Source organism: Podarcis vaucheri, assembly GCF_965113315.1.
Source record: "Podarcis vaucheri genome assembly, contig: HAP1_SCAFFOLD_265, whole genome shotgun sequence".
Classification (NCBI taxonomy): Eukaryota; Metazoa; Chordata; class Lepidosauria; order Squamata; family Lacertidae; genus Podarcis; species Podarcis vaucheri.
The window spans coordinates 31590-37139 of record NW_028118681.1 but is presented as its reverse complement, the minus strand read 5'-3'; the positions used below and the strand labels follow the sequence as shown (position 1 = coordinate 37139).

At 42.5% G+C, this 5550-nt stretch overlaps 1 long non-coding RNA gene across 1 annotated transcript; it reads right to left on the bottom strand.

Annotated features, from left to right (window-relative positions):
• Window positions 1–7: 7 nt before the first annotated feature.
• Window positions 8–4666, bottom strand: LOC309524474. The gene is made up of 3 exons (XR_014215939.1): window positions 4491–4666; window positions 2648–3023; window positions 8–575 (listed from the first exon to the last, which is right to left on the bottom strand). It is a non-coding gene; the product is annotated as an uncharacterized lncRNA (long non-coding RNA).
• Between the last annotated feature and the right edge of the window lie 884 nt (window positions 4667–5550).

Sequence of the window (5550 nt, the reverse complement as noted above, 5' to 3'; positions counted from 1 at the left end):
TCTGCATGGAAGCAAAGGAATTGTCTTGCAATCACTAGAGTAAAAGAAGAAGAAGAAGAAGCACTCTCATAGCTGTTTTGAGGTCAGGTCAGGTTTTCCTGCAATCTGTGATCAAGGGCCATAAGACCCAGGTTGACATGCTGTATTGGAAACATAGCCTGATTCAAATACGATGCCTGAAACATTATTGGGAGAAGAGATTGATGTTGTAAATGGCCAAAAGAGAGCCTGCAGTTTCCAACTTCCTTTTTTGTGAGGACACTTGCTGACATTTCATGTGTTGTTTTTCACCTACTTGTCTGATACACTCTTTTATATTTTATAGCATTGTTTAATAACTTATAGCTTTATTTTATATCATTTTTCACATATTTTAAGAAAAAAAGCATGATTTAAATTTAATAACTTACCTGGAAACTGATATATGGCATGATCACATACTGAAAAGCATTCTCTCCCTGTCTCCTTGAAAAGTCTAGCGACAAGGAAGAAATAGTCAGTAGTATAAACTGGGTGATAATAGATAATAAGCACTGGTCCTTTAGGGAGATGTTCCATGCCAAAAACTTCATAACCTGGAAATAATATAAAATGCAATAAATAAATGTTATTTTGTTGAAAAATAAATGGAATATTGCAATCTTTTATTGGATGAAAACACTGTGGTTCAGAAAACTGAAATTTAAGATCCGTTAAAAAGCTCTCCTATATGTTGCAACATTCTGGATACTAGGTTGTCATCCACATGGGCCAGAACTTTCTATGTTGTGCTCACATAATAAATGATATTTCTCGTCTGTTGGAATCTTCGTTCCTTGCTTAATTTTGGGCGTAGGTGGGGAAAAAAATTGCCTAGTCTTTGAGTGAGCTAAAACTGTGACTTGCTGTTTCAATCTCCTTTAAACTTTCATCAGGGCCATCTTAAGCATATGCGGTGTCGGGGTGCAAAGATCCACCAGGCACCACTAGGTTGCCCAGAGTTGTCGAGCGTTTCTTAACGGGGGACCCCAAAGTTGCTGACTTTAGAATGGTTGCAGATGCAGTGACTCACAGAGCCAACTAACGGGGGTTCCAGCGCCCAACACACAGGGGCGTACGAAGGTGGGTGTGGGTTCCATGCTAGGGGGAACAAAATGTTCGGTGACACAGTTTCCGTGATGTCCATCCACTGCCTCCACACACCTCACTGCATGGCGGCTAACTGTTTCGGCTGGGATCCATGCGCTCTTATTTGTCGGGACTTGTTGCTGCCGTTGGTGCTGTTGGTGTGCGGCGGATCCCGTCCAGAGATCTTCTTCTCCTGCCGCTAGCATTCCTCGTTGTTCTGCGCTGGCACATCACGTTGGGCGGTGCTGGGAGAGTGCGACGACAGCGGAAAAGCCAGCAAAGGAACCCATAGCTCGGCACATGCAACAGGATGCATCGTGCCACACCCACAACGTTACATGGTGCTCCGGGCATAGCACTGAAACAGTTAGCTGCCATGCAGCTGGGGCAAGAGCTGACAGGGTCTTCTGCTGTGGGCAGGTTGGTGCGAGTTTGGGAGCGAGCGTTGGAGTCCGGGGAAGAGCCGCCTGCAGAAGACAAACTCCGACGGGCTCTGCTCCGCTCGGCTGCCGGCGGCTCCTTCCCTGGACTCCAACGCTCAGCCCTGGACTCTCAGCCTGGCACCCCTGTGAGCCCGGTGCCCGGGTGCCGTGCACCCCTAGCGCCAATGGTTAAGATGCCCCTGACTTTCATATGGGTTAGAATACTATATTTTCCTGAGCCTTTTTTATTTGAAGAACAGTATTACCCTTCCGTGCAGAGTGTTGCACATTCTTTCCCCATACCTAAGAGCTCTAATTTCAGGCATCTTCAGGCCATTCTCTGAATCACTTTATACAATGTGAGAGAAAAGTTTCCCAGACAGATGCACCCTTGACCATGTCCTAAGTAGCCACAGGGTTTCATCCTTATGACCCAAGCTTGGTTTTAGTAATGTGTTTCTGATTTATGCTTCAGCATCTAAAGCAACATTACACTCTGGGATGCAATGAGAACATAAGATGGATCCTGTTCATGAAGCCAAAGCTCTCTGTATTCCATCATCCTGTTTCCATCCAATTTAGCAGCCATCACCACATCCTGTGCTGACAAATTCCATGGTTTGTGTCCAGAGTTTATGCTTCAGGGTTACCTAGTGATTTACCAAGCTCAAGAAAATAGCACCCTCAAAGTCTCACTACACCATGATATACTCATTAAATTCGCTGTGTACCCACCACACAGTTAAAGCCAGTAGTGGTAACTATTGAGCCAGTGTGGTGTAGTGGTTAAGAGCGGTAGTCTTGTAATCTGGGGAACCGGGTTCGAGTCTCCGCTCCTCCACATGCAGCTGCTGGGTGACCTTGGGCCAGTCACACTTCTTTGAAGTCTCTCAGCCCCACTCACCTCACAGAGTGTTTGTTGTGGGGGAGGAAGGGAAAGGAGAATGTTAGCCGCTTTGAGACTCCTGAAGGGGAGTGAAAGGCGGGATATCAAATCCAAACTCTTCTTCTTCTTCTTCTTCTTCTATTGTTCCAGGGCCTCAAGTCTGAAATTCTGATGCTCAGTTCTATGAAAGTATAGTAGCTGAATTATTGGTATGAAAGAAACATTTACTCACCATGCCATATCTTTCCAAATATATCTAAAGCTTGAGCCATAATTTGCTTTGGCTTTTTCCAACATTTGGTATCAAAATCAGTTTCTTGCTGGTTATTCATCTTCTTGTAGACATATAGCAAAAATGAGATTGCACAGATAAACAAATATGTCATTATAATGAATGAACAAAGCAAAATCAGAAGCATACGCAACCACCAAGAGTGAGCCACTGAGCTCAGATATTCTTCCAAGTAAGGAAAACTAATCCAGTTTCCCAGCCTTTGAGTAAAGCAGCTCATGGTTTCCTGATATGAAGCCCCAGGTGTATGCCAAGGAAGGAAACCAATCCAGTTAAACCTTCTTTGGTTTTGATGGTATTTTCCCCCACTGTTTACCTGGAAAACAGAAAATGCAGTATATCAGTTTGAACTGCCATTCCAGAAGCGTTCATGATTACCTGAAATCTCCTGCTATTTAATATTTTCCCAGTTTTCCCCACTGTAACTTGCCAAGTAGATACAAGTAGATACAAAATGACAAGTGTATGACTCCATTTATTTCTTGTAAAGCAAGCTGGTTTCAGTCCACTGCTGAAGTATTAAGGAAAGTGAGAAAGGGTCACTTCTCTTTGAGTCAGCAGAAATGGTTCCCCGCCTCTTAAAAGTGCAGCTGCATGCATCTTGTGACTGTCTTCTTTGTGTTGCTGGGCAAACTAACACATATCCCAGGATAGATAAAGAACTCATGTTTCAGCATTCACTGTTGTGGGGCATTGGAGACATGGATACTGTTGGAATGATCTGGGGAAGATGTGTTGGATTTGTGAAGAGCTTATCTGAAGGAAGTTAGACACATTGCAAGACGTCTACACAGAGGGAACTCTGGCAGTTGCAGGACTTTTTTGAGCAAGTGGACTTTGCACTTTCTGTGTGCACTTTTCCTCAGCAAAAACTTTATACATCGAAATGCTCTCTGGGCTCAGAGAGTGAAGACTTCTTGTAGCAGAGAGTGTGTGTGTCTTTGTGCCCCCAAAGTAAAACTGATCTTTGCTACACAGGTGTTTTTTGTTCTGAGGCTATCCACTTACTTCAAATTATATGGAGCGAACACAACACCGAACAAGAGGGAGGGTGGGAAAAATAGTGAGCTGATGGGTGGCAGCATTTTGGAATTCACTGCAAAGTGCCTCTTTCTGGGGATGTGAAGTGGAATAGCAGCATTGCTGCCAGAGAAAAACAGATGCCGATGGCCAAACCCTGTTTTCACTGCCTCTAGAACGTCTTTCCAGTTGGGTTATTGGGGACCATGCCACAATACACAGCCATTGCATTTTTGTCTACAAATTACTAAGTCATCTGAAAACAGACCTTCACATAGTTAAATTGCATATTTTTTATTTTACTCTATCTCCACTACATCTTTCAACAAAAAAGTATGGGAAAAGAGACAAAATTGATAAGGGTATGCAGGCTTTATACCACAGCTGTTTTGATTCCAATAATAGCTGTGTTATAGGGAGGAATTTAATTTCTGCTTCTCAGTGTTATATCATCTGAAAAGCTGTAAGTGCTTAATTTCATCTCCACAAGTAGCGAAAATCCTAGTTGTGTTTTAAGTTGACAATGTGGAAACAGGCTAAGATTTTCATACAACTGGTTTTTACACACGCACATAGACAAGACAGCATTTCTCTCTCTCTCTGCTGACCCATGCACAGGAACTGACAAATAACACAACTACTAGCACATTTGCAAAACTAAGCAAGAATCATTTGTTGAGATTGCAGGGGGTTGACTAGACAACCCGTTGGGCCCCTTCCAACTTTACATTTTATGTTTCTATGAACAAAACCTTTTACTTACATTCCTGGTAAGCCTAAATTGCCTTCACGTTGGTCACCTCTCTCTGAGAGCAGCAAAAGTCTTGTCTGGTGCTCTACTTTTTCGTTGGCTAATTTCCACCACTATGGAGGCATGTCCCTTTATGTGGAGGTTTAAAGAGACTGTGATGGGTGTGCCATCTGTATGAACAAACCAAGCATTGTGAAAAAGAGAGAAGGCTTGGGGAGGCTGCTTCTTGGAAGTCGTGGCCATTTATAATCCTACATAAGTATGGGGTCACACCTACAAGAACATTTATAATGTACAATAACATATTGGGTCACAGAAAACCAGTTCTTGACTAAGGAATAATGGTAGGAATTGTACTCGCAACACTCTGTCTGCGATTCAGTCATAGACTCATTAAGAACAAATATCCATGGCTTGTAAAAGCCAAACAGAACCAGAAAACATAAAAGCGCATGTATCTTATCTTCACTAGTCACTTCATGAATCACTTGAAGAAGAGGCGTTTTGCTGAGAGGTCTTGATTCCACAGTGTCTCTGCATTCAATATTGGAGCTTCCGTGGCTCCCTTCGGAGCTTTGGAGACTCCTAGGGAGCGTTCTCCGACACCACTGGACCCTTCGGAACCAGAATTTTCCTTATGGGCTTTTTTAGAGAAGGTGCCCAAGCTCCCTTCCTGCCTATTTGCAGTAATTGGGTTACTCAGGGCGAGCAATCCCCATCATTCACCATAGCCTGCAGCAGTCCACAACAATACATTGCATTTTAAAATATAATAATTTTAAATAATTTTTCATTAATAACAATCCAATATAGACCACACTAATACAATACCAAATCATAATCCAATTTAAAAAGCCAATTGTCAGATTTCAAATTAAACATTTTGGCTGAGTTCCCATGTTCTGATTTTAGGAGATTTTTTAGGAGATGTTGATTCCTTTTTGCTGCTTCAATCCAATTTAACCCAATTAATACAGTTCCTATGTTGATCCTTTATTTTATCAGCCACTGATGTGTTGACTTTCATTCGTATTTAACTGTTCCATATCCTTTAATTTGCAAGAGGAGTTTA